Raw genomic sequence first — 21,172 nt, 5'->3', positions numbered from 1 at the left:
AATCAATCTTCCGCAGCACAATTTTAGTAAGCAATTTTCTTCTCAATCTTTCCATTCCACCAATATTATAACTTTTTAAATAATGCATGCAAGTTTCCGAAATTTGGTTCAATCATTTTACTGTAAAGGTTTCCCAAATGTAGGCCATCATTTATTAGAAAGTTTTGGTCTTTCAATAAATTTTGATTTGCAATGTAATAAGTTGTATGGTGTATTCCGCATTCTTACATGTAGTAACACTAATTCCTCAAGCTGAGGGTGGCAAAGACATCCTTGAAGGAGAAAAAGGTTGTCCAAAAAAAAAATCATTTTTATAAGTCTATAAATTTCCAGGACTATATTTTCTAAGGGAGATGCACAAAGAAAGAAGCGAGGCTGAAAGGAGAACAACAACTAATAACAGCCATCACGTACTAATTGTCTACTCTGAATCAGCATTAAGCTAGGTGCTTTAATGAGCTCATTTTAACCCAAAAAGGTAGGTATTATCTTCCAAGAAATGCGGAGTAAAAGGAAGGGTATGCATATAATTTTTTGCTAAGCACAGGAAACAAATGACTGAAAGAAAAATACAATTCAATACCATTAATCCTGTGTGGTGGGAATATGGGAGCTTCCTATATTTTTCCTTGTACTTTCCTGACTTTTTTTTATTCCCTAAGAAGGAACCAAGGAAGGAAAGAAAGAAGGAACAAACAAACCAAGAGATGAGATAACTTTCCAAAGGTCATACAAACAATAAGTGGTGGGGCTGGGATTTGAAGGCAGGTCTGTCTCACTCTAAAGCCGCACTCTAGCCTCTAAGCCAATAAAATATAACCAGATAATTTTTATCTGAGCAGGATCAAAAACATTTTGGAAGTTCTGTAAGACTTGTTCACAGCCCCATTTATGTTACCAAAAAGTGAATAAAGTACCCATCATTTCCTCAAACTCTCCCTATTCTACTAACCTACTAAAACAAAGTGTGGGTAGAGGTAACAAGGAGCTGCTTCAACCAGGTCAGCTTAGCCCAGCAGTGAACAACAACAACAAAAAAAATCCCATGATGCCAGAGCAAACGAGGGAAGTTCTTAGGCTAGGATTACAGAAAACCAGCTGTATCCTTTATGACAACATGATGGGGCATGCAGGAGTTAATTAATGCCCTCAGAGAGGTAGGCTCGGTGGAGACCCCATGGGGCATGTCTTTCTGCATCAACTCATCCCACAACTCATCCAAGCAAAATCTGGGCCACCTTGAAGTTCCCCCAAGAAGCTGCAGATATGATTTATCTCTAAAAATAATTTGCCAAATGTGAAACAGGAAGCAGGAAGCTAGTTTAATTAGCTGAGAAAGCAACAAACCAAAGACCCTCTCCATAGGGAGCAAATGGTAAATGATGCGGACTCAGGGTGTAATCAGTCTTGAATGATGCTGGTGCCATTGTTGCGTTCCCTCATGTGCAAGGAGCAGCTGTTGTAATTACTACATCTCAGAGTCAGGATAACATTTGAGATGATTCAAACCAAATTGCCCAGACTTTTAAGAACGTGTCTGAAAACTCTTGCGCGATATCACACGCGGTAGCAAAATCTCATTAACTACTTGCTGATGCTGCAGAGTCGATGCAGTGAATCAACACTTCAGATGCTCCCTTGCCATATGTCCCACATTTGCATTACGAAATCTGATGTACAATTTGATTCAAAATGAACTTTAGTCAAAGAGAAATGTTTAGGATGCTTCCACCAGCCCACCTGACCTCACCCAGGTGAGTTGGAAACACAGAGAGGGATGTTAGAGGCAGCAAATTCCTCTATGACTGACTCTTCCAGAAGGGACAAATCAGATTAGGCCAGTGATGTGAGTTCACCTTCCACCTCCTAAGTCTTCTGGCTTCCTAACAGTAATGACAGTTGAGCTCTAAAATAGATTACGAGGGGGGGCGCCTGGGTGGCTCAGTCGGTTAAGCGTCTGCCTTCAGCTCAGGTTGTGATCCTAGGGTCCTGGGATGGAGCCCCTCATCCGGCTCCCTGCTTCGTCCTCTTCCTCTGCCCCTCCCCCTCCACTTCTGCTGTCTCTCGCTCTCTTTCAAATAAATAAATAAAATCTTTAAAATAAAATAAATAAAATAGATTAGTAGGGCCTAACAGAAATGACTGTCAAAGAGAAATTTTCAGGGAAAGAAGTCCAAAGAACACTGAAGAACAAGATTGTCTTAGACTCAATTCAATAGCCAGCCATTTCTTGTGTCCTTCCATGCATGTTGCAGTTTTCTTCCATGTTACCCTGGAACCTTCAGGTAAGTGTGTTAGCCACAAGCAGCCTCACGCCAGTGGTACTTTGGGGAATGACAAAGGAGGTGCAGGGTGAGAGTGAAGCAAAGGAATGAGGAGGAAAGCATGGGGGGCAGAGAGCACATAGCAGTGGAGAAGTCAGAAGGCTAAACCAGATTAGTTGTGAACCACACTGCTGCCCCCGCCCAGATCCACCAACAAGGGTTGCTGGGAGCAGGGGCTGTATTTTGCTATTGGTTGTCTCTGGTACAGGAGGTCACTCTTCATTTCTCCTAGGCTTTGCAATCATGGGAGATGTGGGGAGGGGAAGCAGCAGGAATGAAGGGTAAGGAAGGGAGGCTTCATGCTGAACAGAGCATGGGAGAGCTCCAGCCAGAGAATCCTCCTTTCTTTGATGAGAATAGCTGGGAAAAGCAAAAGGTAAAGCTGTGGAGGGAAGGAGAAAGTATAGGAGGAAGAGGGAGGGGAAGACATTCTATCAAGAGATCCCATACTCCATGACGTATGGTAGCAAGTCTTCAGACAGGACCTGTGGCATGACCGACCTGAAACCACAAACAAGTGGGTGGGTATGAATCACAGAAGCAGAGGGAAGCCACAGAAGCAATTTTAAGTGAGGAAAAACAAGTCACAAGATCGAAGCTGGGGAGACTGGAACAGGACAAAAAGCAGATGGACGGAGAAAAACAGTTCGGGATGAAGGCTATTAAGAACTCAGGGTAGGAGTGCCTGGGTGGCTCAGTCGGTTAAGAGTCAGACTCTTGGGGCACCTGGGTGGCACAGCGGTTAAGCGTCTGCCTTCGGCTCAGGGCGTGATCCCGGCGTTGTGGGATCGAGCCCCACATCAGGCTCCTCTGCTATGAGCCTGCTTCTTCCTCTCCCACTCCCCCTGCTTGTGTTCCCTCTCTCGCTAGCTGTCTCTATCTCTGTCAAATAAATAAATAAAATCTTAAAAAAAAAAAAAAAGAGTCAGACTCTTGATTTCAGCTCTGGTCATGGTCTCAGGGTCATGAGATCAAGCCCACTTGGGCTCCACGCTCAGCGTAGAGTCGGCTTGGGACTCCCTCTCCCTCTCCCCCTGTGCTCGCTCACGTGCTCTCTCTCTCTCTGTCTCTCTAAAATAAATAGATAAATAAAATCTTTTTTTTTAATTTCAAAAAGAATTCAGGGTATGAAAGGTGTGTTTTTGATGTAGTGCTGTATGAATGGCACAAGGCCAGCTCTGCCGTGTTTATAAAGTCAGAGCTACTTTGTAGCAGCATTATTCCCAAGAGTCACCGGGTGAGAGCAACCCAAGTGTCCATCGCCAGATGAATGAATACACAAAACGTGGCACATACATACGGTGGAACATTGTTCAGCCTTTAAAGGGGAGGAAATTTCAACATATGCTACAACATGGACAAACCTTGACAACGTTAAGTGAAATAAAGACAAATACTGAATGCTGGTCAACAGGGGCTGGGGAGGGGGAAAATTGGGAAGTTCTTGTTTAGTGGGCATGGTTTTGCTGGATGAAAAGAGATCTGGAGACAGGTGGTGGTGATGGTTGTACAATATAAAGGTACTTAACACCACGAACTGTATCCTTAAAAGTGATAAAGACGGTAAAGCTTATGTTATGTGTATTTTACCACAATAGAAAAAATGAGAGGGCGCCTGGGTGGCTCAGTTGGTTAAGCGTCTGCCTTCAGCTCTGGTCATGATCCCAGGGTGCTGGGAGCGAGCCCCGCATTGGGCTCCCTGCTCTGCAGGGAGCCTGCTTCTTCCTCTCCCTCTGCCTGATGCTCTCCTCTCCCTGCTTGTACTCTCTCTCTGTCAAATAAATAAATAAAATCTTTTTTAAAAAAATGAGAGATGCCCTTAAAAGAAAAAAGCCAGAGAGTTGCAAATTGGGACTCAGTGTCAGGCAGTTTTGAATATGTGTCCCTTATAGCAGTATCTTCCAAGGTACAGTTCATCTTTGGCAAACGTTTTAGAGCATCTGCCTACACAAGCAGTGTGCTAGCACTGAAAACGTCAAGTTCAGTGTGAGATACAGACCAGGAAACAAAGTATGGCAATTCCATGTAGCCAGGATGACCCTGAAAAGAGTGAGCATCTAATTCAGACTATGTGGTCAAAAGTACTTTGCAGGAGAGCTGATGGCTCAGCAGGACCCTAAAAACAGAAATTACCATATAGAGGTGGGGGAGAAAAGAGGAGCAGGCAGAGGAAGTCCTTGGGGCTGGAGAGAATATGGTGAGGTTTAAGCACTGCATTGTAACTCACTCTGCCTGGAGCACAGAGTGACAAGTGACGTGAAGGAGAGGAAGGCAGAGACAGAGTCAAGCAGCATCCACACATCAACAATGAAAATTATTTTTCTGGGCAGTGGTGAACCAACCCAAGGAAGGATTCTTTAGTTTCTGATCATAATTTTGGGGGAGGAGGGAATGCCATGACTGGCATATTAGGAGAAGCACAGAACAGGAGGTAAGAGGAAATAGAGCACGAACTACCCACGTGGGCACAAGCGTCTGTGTGTGTGTGTGTGTGTGTGTGTGTGTGTGTGTGTGCGCGCACGCATTAAAATACACATAACATAAATTTACCATATTAACCATTTAAGTCTACAGTTCTGGAGTGTTAAGTACACTCACACTGTTGTACAACCGTCTCCAGAACTTTATCTTCCCAAACTAAAACTCTATACCCATTAAACAATAACTCCCCATTTCCTCCTCTTCCCAGTCCCTGGCAACCACCAATCTATCTTATGTCTCTATAATTCTGACTCCTCTAGGTACCTCATGCAAGTGGAATCATAGAGGATTTATGTGATTGCATTATTTCATTTCGCATAATGTCCTCAAGGTTCGTCCACGTCGTGGCCTGAGTCAGAAAGGCTGAACTACGTTCCACCGTGCGTACGTAGCAAGCTCTGTTTATCTGTTCTGCCACTGATGGACACTTGAGCTGCTTCCACCTTGTGGCTATTATGAATAATGCTGCTATGAACATGGGTTTACAAATGGCCCTGCTTTCAATTCTTTTGGGTATATGCCCAGAAGAAAAATTGCTGGCTCATATGATAATTCTATTTTTAATTTTTTAAGGAACTGTCACACTGTTTTCCACAGCAGCAACACCATTTTACTTTCCCACCAGCAATGTACAAGTGTTTCCATTTTTTCCACATTCTTGCCAACACTTGTTATTTCCCGTTGTTGTTGCTGTTGTTGTTGTTGTTGTTATAGGCACCTTCCTGATAGGTATAAGGTGGTTGTAAACATCTTGCTTAGTCCCTCTGAGCCTTCATCATCTGTAAAATGAGTACCTTGCATTAAATGATCCCCAAGGATCTCAAATTTCATTAATCTATGAATTGAGGGGAGAATAGGTTGATTTCCTGGGAAAATTCAGGTCTTCAATCACTCTGAGACTCATATCCCCTAACTGTATTCACAGCAGTGACACACACTCTGGATGTGGTTTCATGTAAAGCACAGACTGAAATTCAAGAGCAGGGAAAGTTTAAGAGAGGCGGGTCCCAGCCCTCCACAGAGAGGGCATAGATAGCACTGGATACGAAGTTCATGGGTCCACACAGCTGGAGCAAAGCTTACAGTTCGCCCACACACACAGGTGGGGCTGACTGTTAGCAGTGACTGCAATAGAGACGCCTTCTACTCACTGTTCAACGTTCACTTACAGATAGAACTGAGGGATAGAATTGCAATTAAATAAAAAAACAGCCAGGCTGGGATGGCTGACAGAAGAGTCATTACCCTCAAGAAATCTGTTATGTTTTCTGGTGTGGGGTGAATCCTCCCCACTCCCAGATACAGCAAGTAAAACTTCGAAAGAGGAAACATATGTTCTCCTTGAGACACCTTGAAGAACAGACACCAGTAAGTCCCTGGGAAGAGCACTGTGCTTACGAACAGGTAAACAAAGGCAAGCAGGATGATCTGCAGAAAAAAACTGTAGTATCAAAAACAGAATCGAGGACTCCTGAACTCACAGTCTAATACGGTTCACAGATTTAGCTCCTCCTCTAAAAGGGAGGATTATTATTATCACATCTTTCCAAGAACAACAGCAACAAAAACTATTAATACGAATGTGTACGTAAAAGTCCAGGTCTTTTTTTTGCAGGAGCGCTGGAGCATTGAGGACCTTGGTGTGGGATTCCCACAGGAGAAGCCTCTTTCACGTGCTATTAAGAGTCATCATCCAACACCTGAAAACCATAAGGGTCAAAGATTGAGTACCTTATACTTTCTGTGGCTGATCTGGGGAGAATTAGGGCAGAAAAAACTCAGAGGAGGTCACCAACATGGGCTGAAAGAGATCTGCCCCAAAAGAGTCACGCTTCATTTTTAATCATATTACATACTGATTCTGGAAACTGTGTGATCTGACAAATCAGAAAACTGCTGGATATGAGAAAGACCCAGCAGGAGTGGGGCGCGGGGCCCAAGCTCCAGATCAGGGAAAAGAGCAAGCCTGCCCTCTACTGGCCAGTCTGAGTAGTGGCAGCAGGATCTGAGAATGAGACCCTTTCAGCTGCAGGAGGATCCAGACCCGCAAAAAACCAAAGGGCCCTGGGGCGCCTGGGTGGCTCAGTCGTTAAGCGTCTGCCTTAGGCTCAGGGCATGATCCCGGTGTTCTGGGATCAAGCCCCACGTCAGGCTCCCCCACTGGGAGCCTGCTTCTTCCTCTCCCACTCCCTCTGCTTGTGTTCCCTCTCTCGCTGGCTGTCTCTATCTCTCAAATAAATAAATAAAATCTTTAAAAAAAAAAAAAAAAAACCCAAAGGGCCCATCTACGAGTTTCACACATATCAGAAACTTTATGGGAGGGATCACAGGCCAAATGGCAAACTCTGATATTGCCTTAGTGGAATCCCTTTTTGCAAATGATGTTGAGAAGGCAATGCTGAATGAGACCAAAAAAGAGCTCTGTCTAGGGTGCCTGTGTGGCTCAGTCGGTTGAGCAGCAGACTCTCGGTTCCCCCCAGGTCATGATCTCAGGGTGGTGGCACCAGGCCTGCGTCTGGCCCTGAGCTCAACGCGGAGTCTTCTTGAGATCCTCTCCCTCTCCCTTTGCCCCTCCCCCTGCTCGCACTCTTTCTCTCTTAGATAAAATAAATACCTAAAATCTTTAAAAAAAAAAAAAAAAAAGTTCTGTCTAAAAGGGCACAGGCTTCGATGTGCATTCATTAGAAGCTATTCTTTCCCGACATAAGATAGAAAAATATATTTCTGGGGCGCCTGGGTGGCTCAGGTGGCTAAGCGGCTGCCTTCCGCTCAGGTCATGCCAGGGTCCGAGGATCGAGCTCTGCCCTGGGCTCCCTGCTCAGCGGGGAGTCTGCTTCTCCTTCTCCCTCTGTCCTTCCCCCCGTTCCTGCTCTCCCTCTCTCATGCCCTCTCAAATAAATAAAATCTTTAAAATACATATACATATATATTTCTACAGAGTCCATTGCCAACACCTACCTGGTTCATGCAATTACCAGAAAAAAAAAAATGTTACATTACTGTTCAATGATCTATAACCCATAGAAAGTAAAAATGATGACAAAAACACCCAGAAGCAGGTAGGAAAAAACATCTGACATCCTGAGGAGGGAAAAAGAGTCAGATGAATACTTAGAATCAGGTAAGTAAACTTTTCCAATGCTCTTAAGGAGATAAAGACAATACAGCTGAATTATCTGTATTTGCTATTGTCCTGCTGCCTGATATATAAGTTTTCAAACAATTTTTCAGACATTCTTCTAACTAGAATGATATAACCTAATTTTTCTCTACTCACTCCTTCCTCACATAGAGCTAAGACTGCATTAACATTATCAATTAATAAATACATACTTGCCAAATAACCAAACTCTCAAATAGCTTTCACACACTGGTGTCCTGTGTTCAACAACAGTGACACCGATTAATTCTGAGGAACCCTCTAGTTCCAAAATACTAAGATTTTAAAATTTTACAAGATTTCCACACATTTACTAACTAAAAAGTTCCAATCTCAGCAATCCTAATACTGCTCCTTCCTAATCAGTCCCTTCCCCATTTATCGAAGTGATGATTCCAAATAGGCACTGCTGTTCACAAGCTCTGAGCCTACTTGGTCTCTCTCACTTCCGTCACCAAGTCACCTGCCTCACATGTGCACAGTAACTTTGATCCAACCTCTTAATTTATCCACACCCCCTAGCTACCTATCCATCCATCCATCCATCCAACCATCCAGCAGACCTTCAGTGAGCTCCATTGTAATGCCAAGCCCTGTAACAGGTGCTGAGGACAAAAACGTGAATGATACAGCCTCTCCCCCAGGAGATCTATGTCTAATAGTGGGGGAAGGAAATAAACAGATGTATAAAGAAACAAATTACCACTATATATGTGTGTGTGTATATATGTGTGTGTATATATGTGTGTGTACCAATTATATATATATATACACATATATATAACCATATTACTGCCATATATAGATACCACTATATATACATATATATATAATTGGTGTAACCATATTACTGCCATATATATATATATATATATATACATATATATATATATATATATATATAATTGGTGCTTTGGTAGAACTAAGGATAAGGAATAGTGGGGTTAAGAGAAGGAAAAGGTTAATCAACAATAATCAAAGAGGACACAGAAAAGGGTCCTTACAAGGAAGTCAGGACAAGCCTAGTTCTCAACCCATCTCATCACATCTCATCACATCACCAAAAAACTTTGGAAAGAACGTAACACCCTTGCTGTCTAAACCAAGTGTAATATGCCTTCTGTCTCCACCATTCGACTGCAACAGAAACTCCTCTCCATCATTTTAAAAAGGCAAAATCCAATGCCCTTTTCAATGCTTCTCCTATTTGACTTCTTTAGAGTAATTATATGTATAGCCACTTTACAGTAGTTCTTGAAAACTGTTCTCTAGAAGCTAAAACTGCATCTCCTGGAAACTGTCTCTGCCCACCAGCAGCTTCTTCCACACGGCTCTCCTCTGTGGACTCTTCTGTGTCTGGCTTCTGTGCTCTGGCCATTCCCCACTCCCCACTAGCAGTCCCACGTGGTGCCCCTCAGGGGTCTCGGCTCTAAGCACTTACCGATGCCCCCCACAACTTACCCAAAACTTCGAGTTCCCAGATTCCCCCTCTTCCCATACCACCCTCCCGGTCCTAAATATCTCACTGCCTTTTCTCCATTCCCAGGGCTCCTTCTCCCAGGGCCCACCAATTCTGCTCCATTGCATCAGCCTCCTCCTGATACTCACGTCCACTCACTCTCTCCAGCCTGTCCTCCTCACTCGTGCCAAAGTGACCCTTGGAACAAAAATCCAACCACATCACTCGTGCTCAGCAGTGATGCTACAGGACACCATGGAAACTCCAGCCTCGAGCTCTGCCGCTTGCCTCCAGCCTCTAATTTTAAATCCAGTAACACAAGAGTACTAAACATCTCCCAAATACCCGATGCTCTCACAGCCTCTGCACCACTATCTCTGCCTGAAATGTCTCTCCCACAAGGCACACATGTCCACAGGGCACATGTCTATCATTCTTCTGATCCTAGTTCTTTGAGATATTTCAAGGAGGATTTTGGTGGTTCTCATCTTTGCTCCTACTGCAGACAGGCAGTTTGCCTATTTTCAGATATAACATGTGTCCCAAAGACATGTTTACATGTCTGACCGACTGAAACACATAAAAGAGAAGGAACCTCCTTGCATGTTATTGGAGAAGAGTAAGCTCTCCTTTCCCCCAAAGGCTAAAAAATGTAAAAAACCCTAATGATGACTATTCAATATCTCCTCTTTCAATAACCCCATCCCATCGGGGGTTTTTTTAAGATTTTTTTTTCCGATTTATTTGAGAGGGAGAGAGAGAGAGAGCATGCGCGCATGAGTGGGGGAGGGGAGGCAGAGGAGAGGGAGAAGCAGACTTTCCACTAAGCAGGGAGCCCGACATGGGGATTGACCCCAGAACCCGGAGATCATGACCTGGAGATCATGACCTGAGCCAAATGCAGAAGCTTAACTGACTGAGCCACCCAGGCACCCCCCCCAAATTGTTTTTTTTTTTTTAATGAGGAGCCTTAGCAACCTTCACAGTTGCCTTAAAAAGGAAAGTATCCAAAGGCTGATGGAAAACGCAGCCTCTGAACCTTCCCACGATAATGGGCATAATAGTAAATAACACAGCCAACACTATTCTAACCGTTTTATACACTTTAACTCACTTAATTCTCATAACAACCCTCTGACGTAGGTATTATCATCATCCCCTGTTTACTGATGAGATGATTGAAGCACAGGGGTGTTAAGAAACTTGCATGAGGGGGCACCTGGGTGGCTCAGTAGTTAAGTGTCTGCCTTCGGCTCAGGTCATGATCCCAGAGTCCTGGGATCAAGCCCCACATCGGGCTCCCTGCTCAGCAGGAAGCCTGCTTCTCCCTCTCCCACTCCCCCCTGCTGGTGTTCCCTCTCTCGCTCTGCCTCTGTCAAATAAATAAAAATCTTTAAAATTAATTAATTAATTAATTAAAAAAAAGAAACATGCATGAGAATGCACATCTAGTAAGTGGCAGAAGTGGGATCCAAACCCAGACCACAAAGAAGTTCCCCCTCTGTGGTTTCGCTTTCCATCATCCACAGTCAACCGTGGTCCAGAAGTAAATGACGCTCCTGGTGTGTCATATCCTGACTTCCTCTCATCACATAGGTATTGTATCATTTCAAATCATCACAGGAAGAGTGTGCACAGCACAATCAGATATTTTGAGAGAGAGAGAGACCACATTCACATAACCTTTATTATTGTATATTGTTATAATTGTTCTATTTTATCATTGTTGCTGTTAATCTGTTACTGTGCCTAATTCATAAATTAAATTTTATCATAAGTACGGATGTATAGGAAAAATATAGTACATGGAGGGTTCAGTACTATCCACGGTTTCAGGCATCCACTGGGGTCTTGGAACCTACTGCTCGTGAATAAGGGAGGTCTACTGTACAGAGAACATAAATTTAATACTGCTCTTAAGAAAGCTTAAAAGAGGACGAGAACTCCCCCTGCTGGCTGCATATAGATTTTTCTTTTGTCATAACTGATAGTAAGGAAATCCTGCAGGGAACTAACTCCTGAGTCACCAACCAGCTGAGTGAGTTTTAGCAAGGCCCTCAACTCCCCCACACCTCACCTTGCTCAACCATAAGGTTGGGAGGAAGTAGAAATCAGGTTTAAGTTCTCTTCTGGCTCTCAATGATTATGACTTTGAGATTCAGATTTTTTTTCTAAAAGCCACAGTTCCCTTTGTAAAGGCTCACAAGAAACATCTACTTTTTTTTTCAAAGCCACAAGAATCTCTCAGAGCTCAGAGGTTCAAAAGCTATTACTGTTCCAAATATTATACAAACTTGCAGTATGTGTAGGAATAAGCAAATTAGGACAAAACAGAAAAAAAAAATAATCCTTAGCTGCAAGACACTAAAGAGTTGAAAGAAAATGAGAGGAAGCTGTGGCTAAAAATATCGTAGGCAATTATAATCCCGTTTCTTTCATCTAGTCAAATTCTTACTAAGTTACTTCAGGGCAGACCAAGCTGCTACTTACGTATCAAAACATACCTAAATCTGTTATCAATGTTAACAAAATTGTGCCAAAATTCACAATTCTGCCACAAAGTTCCAAATGTAAAGCAAATCTACCTTAATTTAAATGCTAACTTCCTTATACATTAAATATATCTCAGTAAAACTAGAAAAATAATGCTGATTTCTTTTCACCTATCAAAACAAATGAGCTCATAAAAAAGGAATGTGCATATCTAGGTTAAGAAGAAAGACTGAAAAAATTGCATGTAATTTTGGTCTTCACCAAGATTACACTAAAAAAAATAGTACAGGGATTTTTATCATAACCCACAAGGACCAGGGGGAAAAGAAACAGACAACACCACAGTTTTGAAGCTGAAAAAGCACACAGACAAGTCGATGGACTTAGCAGAGCATATGAAGCCAAATCCCAAATTGACAGGGGCAAAGCTTTATTACACCACATATTCCACAAAACACTCAGAGACAGGCAGCCAGCTCTTGAGGAGGCTCAATAAGGAGACGTAGAGGAAGCTGTTGAGAAACAACTGCATGCCTAGGTCCTCTCCTCTACTTCATGAGGCTGGGCAGTTACTCTTCTCCCATCCCTACAAAAGTTTGAAGGTTTCATTTCTGAAGAGGGTTCAAGCAGGGAGTTGATGGAGAGCCAGCTGAGGGTGAGCACCTGACCTAAAACAAAGGGATTCAGCAACCACCTGCATGCTGACTGCTGAATGCAGAGACCTCAGCTCTTAACCCCAGACCTTCACCATCCAAGCAGGAGAGGTCAGCACTCTTCCCCAAGGAATCTGAGCAGTCCCAAAAGATAGACCTGAAGATACTTACCTGGGGGTCTATCCAGGCGACTCTTCAGTGAAGTTCAAAATCAATAAGCCTTACTGGACAGCGCAGAGTTCAAGTCATTCCTTTAGACTCCCAAACTTAATTATAAGCAGACAGCCAGGAACTACCCGATATCTGAGAAAAGACCCTAAATATAATAACAGTTTTGAAAGTTTCTTTCCTCCCTGTATCATCTCTTTCCTCCAAATTGTGGTTTTCTGTTTGTCTGTTCTAGTCTCTATCATTAATGTCTTTGAGGCAATAAGAAAATACATGAATCTGTGAAACAAGAGTAGGATACTGTATATATAAAATAAATATTCAAATAAGAACCACAAAAAAGAGGTCTCAATAACAGGATTGGAAAATAAAGTTGAGACAGTCTCCAAGAAAGGAAAGCAAAAAACAAAAACAAAAGCAAAAGAACACCTGTGTGGCACAGTTGGTTAAGCGTCAGACCCTTGGTTTCTGCTCAGGTTGTGATCTCATGGTGGTGAGATCGAGTCCCACGTCAGGCTCCACACTCAGCATGGAGTCTCCTTGAGATTTTCTCTCCCTCTCCCTCTGCTCCTCCTGCTCATGCACACTCATGCTCTTGCTCGCTCTCTCCCTAAAAATAAATAAGTAAATCTTTCAAAAAAAAAAAAACACCAAAAACAGAGAGATGGAAAATAAGAAAATAAAGAATCTTACAGAACTAGTCCAGAAGTTCCAACAGCCAAAAAATAGAATTCCAGAAAGAGGAAAAAGAAAAGGAGGGAGGAAAAGCATCAAAGAAATAATTCGCATGCATTTTCCAGAACTGAAGGATGTAAGTTGCCTCCCTGAAAGAGTCTATCTATGGCGAGCACAACAGGTGAAAACAGATCCACACCAAGCAACATAATCATGAACATGATGGTTTCAGAACACCAAGAACAAAGAGAAGATGCCACAAGCTTTCAAAGAGGAAACAAAAAACAATCCAGGGCACAGGATGAGGAATCAGAAAGGCTTCAGACTTCTCCAGAGCAAGAATGGAAGCAAGAAGTCAACAGAGCAAGCATAGAGTTGTCAATGTGAGGGTCTAATTTTATTAGACATTTTCATTCCTGCACAATTTCCAAAATTCTACTCACAGGCACGCTTGCTCAAGGGGATATGGGCACTGATATACAATGAATAATCGGGAAAGAAGAAAACATGGAACATAGGGAACAAATGATCCAACACAGGAGAGGGGCAAAGAGAGGGAAGGGAAATCCCAAGGTAACAGTTGTGCACCAGACTGAGCACAACCAGTCCAGAGTGTAGCAGTGTGGCTCAAGTGACAGTTGTGTTGATGTCAGTCAACACAAGATCCTTCCTGCTACTGGACCATCTTTCTAACTGGAGGACAGAGTGTCTAGGAGGGCAGGTCCACATTCTCATCAGTACTTGTTTATCTCACAATGTGCTGACGAAGTGTTCGCCCTCTCCTCCCCTCCATGCCCACAAAAGTGTTCCACTTTGACCTACTTCTGAGAGCAAGAGCAAGGCCATGGTCGGCTCTGAATCAAAAATAAAAAGCACGCCACTCCCCCACTTAGCTAATCACTCAGCAAAAGATGCCGCAGGACTCGTTTATAACCTTGCTCCCTGGCTCCCCTAGAAGTGGGGGAAGTCCCGGGCATTCTCAGGGGAACCCAACACCACACTGTGACCCAGAGACTGGTTTATCTTTGGGGAGCTTTTATCTAACAGAGGCAACATTAATTCCCCTTTCCCTGTACAACTAGAGTTGGGCTTACTACTCAGTTTCTCGAAAGTATACATTGTTCAGGAATGTATATGGGAGGTGGAAAAACTGTAAAGAAAAGTAAGGGAACGATTAACACAGATGTGAGGAAGAGAGGAAATTTCAACCAGGGAGGAACACTCAAGAGCTTCTAAAGTGCTAGTAAGTATTACTCAGTCTTGGTAGGTAGATACACACTTATGTAGAACTTTATTTTTTTAAATTTATTTCTAACACACATATGTATTAGGATGTTCCTTATGATGATACATTCTATAATAAGAGATATTTTAAGTAGTCAGTGAATTCCTATTTAAATCAGTGAAATCAAAAATAGTCTTTAAAATTTTCTGCCTATAAATGAGAAAAGTTATGTGAAATGGGCAAATTCTATAATAATGTTACAAAGCTGATACAAGAAGAAATATAAAATATAAATAAGATGATAATTTTTTTAGGTTAAATCCATAATTTAAAACCTTCCTACATAGAAAACTTCAGGCCCAAATATTTTACCAGCAAATTCTTTTTTTTTTTAAGATTGTATTTATTTATTTGAGAGAAAGCAGGGGGAAGGGCAGAGGGAGAGAGAGAGAAGCAGGCTCCCTGCTGACCAGGGAGCCCCATACATGACACACGAGGCTCCATCCCAAAACCCCAAGATCATGACCTCAGCCAAAGGCAGATGCTAACCAACTGAGCCATGCAGATTCTCCTTACCAGCAAATTCTATCAAACATGAAAGGAATAATCCAGTCTTACACAGTCTCTTCCAAAGAATGGAAAAAGTGAGCACACTCTGAAAAGTTCTTTTATGAGGCTCCAAAAACCTGACAGGAGCATTATAAGAAAGGAAAATTACAGGCTTGTCACTCATGAACATAGCCATACTAATCATCAGCAAAATATCAGCAAACCAAATCCAGCAATATATACATATACATATATATATACATATGTGTGTGTGTGTGTGTTTATGTACATGTATCACATGACCCAGTTAGGATATTTCCAGGAATGTGAAGTTACTTTAACATTCAACATATTATCTCAATACAGCAACAAAGTATATGATATGATAAAGTTCAACATCTTAGCAAATTGGACAAAGAGAATTTCCTTCATTTGATAAAGGATTTCTACAGAAAACTTTCAACAAGCATTGTACTTAATGGGGAAATGATAAGGCAAAAAAAACCTTTCCCTCTGAAATTTTACCTGAGATAAAAATTTCACTGCATTACCACTACTTCCATTCAACATTATCCTGGAGGTCCTAACCAGTGCAAGGTTAACCTTGTCCTAACTAGACAAGAACAAGAAATGAGAGAATGGTAATGAAAAGTGACATAAAACAGACAGTATTCATAGATGATAAAGATTATGTTCTTTAAAAAATACAAAAGAATTTACTGGGGTACCTGGCTGACTCAGTCAATGGAGCATGTGACTCTTCCTCTCAGGGATGTAAGTTTGAGCCCTACATTGGGTATAGAGATCACTTAAAAGAAAATAAAAGCTTTGAGGCTCCTGGGTGGCTCAGTCATTTAAGCATCTGACTCTTGATTTTGGCTCAGGTCATGATCTCAGGGTTGTAAGAACGAGCCTTGCATCAGACTCTGTGCTGGGCATGGAGCCTGCTTAAGATTCTGTCTCTCCCTCTCTCTCTGCCCCTCCCTCCTCTTAAAAAATCTTTTAAAAATAATAAAATAAAAATTCAAAAAATATAAAATACAAAGGAATTTATAGATAATTAGGATCAACAACAAAAAAAGTAAGAGTGTTGGATATAAGGTCAATATGCAGAGAACAACCATATTTCTATGTATTAGAAACAAATAGAAAATGATTTAAAACATACCAATTCAAAATAGCATCGAGAGACCTCAACTACCTAAGAACAATCTAGTAAAAGATATGTGAGACCTCTATACAGAAAACTGTAAAAATAAACCAAAAACCATAAGATACCTAGGAATAAACACTAAGCAAAGAGGTAAAAGATCTTGGGGCGCCTGGGTGGCTCAGTCGGTTAAGCATCTGACTCTTGGTTTCTGGCTCAGGTCATGATCTCAGGGTCCTGAGATCAAGCCCTATGTTGGGCTTCCACACTCAGCAGGGAGCCTGCTTGAGATTCTCTCCCTCTACCCCTGACCCTACCCGAGCTTGCACTTCCTCTCTTTCTCTCCAAAATAAGTAACCTCATACGCAGAACACTTTAAGAACTCCTGCAGGTCTATTAGAAAAAGTAGGCAATCCTTTTCTTCGGAGACAAATAGCCAATAAACATACAAAGAGGTGCTGAACCACATTAGTAATCAGCAAAATGAAAATAAAAATTACACAGTCACTTAACAAACACTCACTAGAATAGTTAAAATTTAAAAGACTGGCAATACCAGTACCAATTGTTGGCCACTCCAAATCTCCCTTTACCTGTTTATTTTTTTATTTCCTATAGTACTTATCGCGTCACCACCTTCTTACACACATAAATATTTTGTTGATTTTTAGTGAGCAGGTGACCCAACTAGGTCAAGGAAAGTGAATTATGGAACTTTCTGGAACTATGGAAAAAGAGATCTGTTCTCTCAGGTAAGGCTGCTTAATTGGAGTTGCTATATTGGCCATTTTGGCGTTATCCAGTGCAGAGGAAAGCACAGCTAAGAGAAGAAATCAGTCTTAAAGATACTATTTGAGCAGCTGTATCTGAATTAGGTACACCCGAAGCCACACCCCTGGAGTTTTAATTATGTAAGCCAATCAACTTCCTTTTTCACTTAAATTAGTTTAAGTTGTGTTTCTGTACTCATGACTGAAAGATTTTTCACTATTACAATATTCTAACAAAACAAAAAGATAGACTGAAAAGCAGTGTATTAATCATTCAAAATTATATTTATGGATAATTTATGGCAATGACACTAGCTTGTGATATTACGTGAAAAAGGTAGGATACAGAAATGTTATTTAGTACACTAATTTTGAAAAAATTTTGTGAGCTCAGTCAGTTGGCTCAGTCGGTTGGGTGGCTCAGTCGGTTAAAGCGTCCAACTCTTGATTTCTGCTCAGGTCATGATCTCAGGGTCCTGGGATCAAGCCCCGAATCAGGCTCCCTGCTCAGAAGGAAGTCTGCTTGTCTCCCTCTCCCCCTCCCCCCATTCGTGCTCCCTCTCTCTCTCAAAATAAAATAAACAAATCTTAAAAAAAAAACACTTGAATAAATATTCAGAACTATGAAAAGACTGTCTTTAGAAAATTATTTTTTCCTCTTCTTTTTATAATTTTATATTTTCCAAAGTTTCCATAAGGAACATATTATATTTTTAACACTTTTTATTGAGATATAATTCACATACCATAAAATTCACCCTTTTAAACTGTATAATTTAGCAATTGCTAGTATATTCACAAAATTGTGTAACCATCACCACTACCTAATTACAGAACATTTTTATCACCCCAATAAAAACCCCATAGCATTAGCAGTCACTCCTCATTCTCCTTACCTCAGCCCCTGACAACCACTAATTGACTTTCTATTTCTATGAATTTACCTCTTCAGAACATTCCAAATAGAAGCATACAATACATGGACTTCTGTGTCTTGCTTCTTTCACTTAGTATAATGTGTTCTGGGGTCATCCATGTTGTAACATGAATCAGTACTTCATTCCTGTTTATGACTGAATACTATTCCATTATATGGATATACCACTGTGGTTAATCCATTCATCCATTGATAGACATGTGAGTTGTTTTCACTTTGTGGCTATTATGAATAATGCCGCTATGAACATTCATGTATAAGTTTTCATGGGAAAATACATCTTCAGTTCTCTAGGAGTGAAATGGCTGGTTGAGTGCATTTACTTCTTTTTTCTTTCTTTTTTTTTTTTTTTTAGTGCATTTACTTTTATGATTTGTTTTAAAAACACAGAGAATTGTTTGGCGGAAAATGTTAAATGTCAGTGTCACCAAACTCAGAGCCACACAAACTCCTTCTCCTGCCACAGAGAACAAGGTACTGTTTCAGAGAAGACAACCATAACAAAAGAAGAACAAGGACCACTGACTATTTGACAAGTGTCAGTGTCTGCCAGGCATTTATGATAGATAGCAAGATTTAATCACATTTCTATCAAGATGCCAGAGTAGACACATCAATCGAATGAGGCTATAAGCTATTTAAGATTCCTGTTCTTGGGGTGCCTGGGTGGCTCAGTCGTTAAGCATCTGCCTTCGGCTCAGGGCGTGATCCCAGGGTCCTAGGACCGAGCCCCACATCAGGCTCCTCTGCTGGGAGCCTGCTTCTTCCTCTCCCACTCCCCCTGCTTGTGTTCCCTCTCTCACTGCCTGTCTCTCTCGCTGTCAAATAAATAAATAAAATCTTTAAAAAAAAAAAAGATTCCTGTTCTTATTGACAAGGCTAAAATAAAGACAATACTTCCATAAACATTCACATTTTTTCCACCCTGTTCTCTTATCATAGTTTTCCAATGACAGCTAGATTTTATCACTTGATTTATACTCCATTTCATAAACTTAACTAGCATAAACAACTTAAGTATTTACTACACCAATGCAGAAAATTGTAAAATTAGGAAATGCTGCTAATTAAGAGGACATCCCTTCTGCCTTCAGGGAAAAAAATAGTTAAATCATAAGATAAGCCAATCACCTAAAAATCTTGAGATCAGAATCAAACTCCTGGCCAAATATATCTTATTCTTCTCATTGTCTTGAAGCCATGAGGTGGATTTTCCGGCACACCTCCATGCACTTAATGAACAGTGATAGTTGCTACCATTCTTATCATTAATTTTATTATATAATATTAAATTGGTTATACCATGGCTATCCTTAGACGGTTAAATATAGGGAGAAAATCCGCATTTCTACAAGGCAAACAGTGATCCTGCTCTTCTGATTCCCACCCCTGTTTTAAAATAGAGGGATTCTACCATAAGGCTTGGTGTAGGAAACCATAAAATCCAGGCAGTTACATCATACATGTTCAAAATAAAAACGATCTAGTCATTTTTGTTCATAATCCACACGTACTTATGAAATCGTTATATTCCCTTTGGTGTATCAACAGGAAATGACCCTTTTGATGGAAGATTAAAATAGTTTTATATTATAACATGTTATGGAAGGGGGAACATCACTTACGGAAAGAATTATAAGCACTGGATCCATACATAGAAGGAGAAACGGGGGTTTTGTGGACTTTTGCGCATTAAATACAAAGAAGTCAACATGCATGTTGTATTTAAATGCATCACTGCCAATCATTACTAAAATGAAAGCTCATTTATTCAGTGTAAAATAGTGAAATCTAAATTCTTTAAGAGTTCTAATCAAATGTATCTATTAGATGACTTTGAGGAACGAAGCAAAATGTGCAACTATGGAAATCAGACATTGAGTCCCAAAACTCTAACCTCTGGAGAAATAACCATTCAGTCAAATTTTGAACAATGTCTACATCATAATATAATATCGTATGATGAGAATGATAATTCTGATCCATTGTCCTTTCTTGATTCAACAAAAAACATTCTGTTCCATTTAGTTAAGTCTTATTACCAAGGTGATAATTCAACTCCCAGGGTTAAGAGGTATTAATCCCATACTCTCTGAAGTACAAAACTGTGGCTAGATTTAAAGAGACAAACTCTAAAACACGTTAAGAAGTCTGCATTCACAAATTCACAGATTAAATTAGGTGCTTGTGAACACATTTTTTTCTAAAAAGACACAAATGCCCGTCCTTTTATCAGTCAAGTAAATTCAAACTCTGAACGATTATCAGTCCCTGGTAATTATCAACCCCTGATCCTGGGCCAGTCAGACATTCCTCTCTGTCTCCCCCCTTAGACTTCCCCACACATCCAAACTCCAGGCATTTACCACTTCATGCTTTTAACTTCTGGTAAAAACAATAATAATGGGTAGATGAAAACATAGTTGGGAAAAAAAAAAAAAGAAAAATCAAGGTATTTCAAAATAAAAGGGGAAAATAACAGCATTTTTACTAGACACTTGGGAATCTATCAGAATCCATGGAAAAATATCAACTACCTACAATACATGCTAACGTTTTGTAGACAGACGTATATAAATATACGTAGATGTACATCTATGTATATCTACATATGTATTCTCCTTCTCTAGCTATTTCAGACAAGCGTCTGGCTCTGGAGAAAACCTTATTCAATGACACCCCTGCTCTCTGTATGGACCATTATATCATTATAATAATTAAGCAACATTCTGTTTAATACACATTAGGTTGACGTCTTCTTTAGTAAACAGCAAGAATAATAATTTGGGGCTAACAAACAGTGATATAATAAAACAGGAGGAAGAAAATGTGGTATTGACATTTAATAATAAACAGAGGAATGGAACTGAAGCCATTAATTTTAGTATCTGAAACTCATCAAGCCCTGAAAATTGCTTTATGAAAACAAACACATCTTAATTTGGCATTTAAAAAAAAAAACTACAAAAGGTATCACTTTATATATAAAATGTGACAGGGTAGAGAAACAAAGTAAGGCAACTTTCACATGCACCTAAAAAGCTGTCATAGGCATTTTATCAAAACATCATTGGCGCCTCTATTTGCCATACCTGAACATTGTGTTCTGCCGTGCTGCATGTTAATAA

General features: G+C 40.8%; 1 protein-coding gene across 2 annotated transcripts in view; it reads right to left on the bottom strand.

Annotated features, from left to right (window-relative positions):
- The window catches only part of TBC1D30 (TBC1 domain family member 30), a 78,674-nt gene that overhangs the window by 51,113 nt on the left and 6,389 nt on the right, over window positions 1–21,172 (bottom strand). The gene's annotated exons all lie outside the window — the stretch shown is intronic.

The sequence above is a fragment of the Ailuropoda melanoleuca genome, chromosome 15, assembly GCF_002007445.2.
Source record: "Ailuropoda melanoleuca isolate Jingjing chromosome 15, ASM200744v2, whole genome shotgun sequence".
NCBI classification, from domain to species: domain Eukaryota; kingdom Metazoa; phylum Chordata; class Mammalia; order Carnivora; family Ursidae; genus Ailuropoda; species Ailuropoda melanoleuca.
Note: the sequence above shows the minus strand (reverse complement) of the source record. Positions and strands in the feature narration are given on the sequence as shown.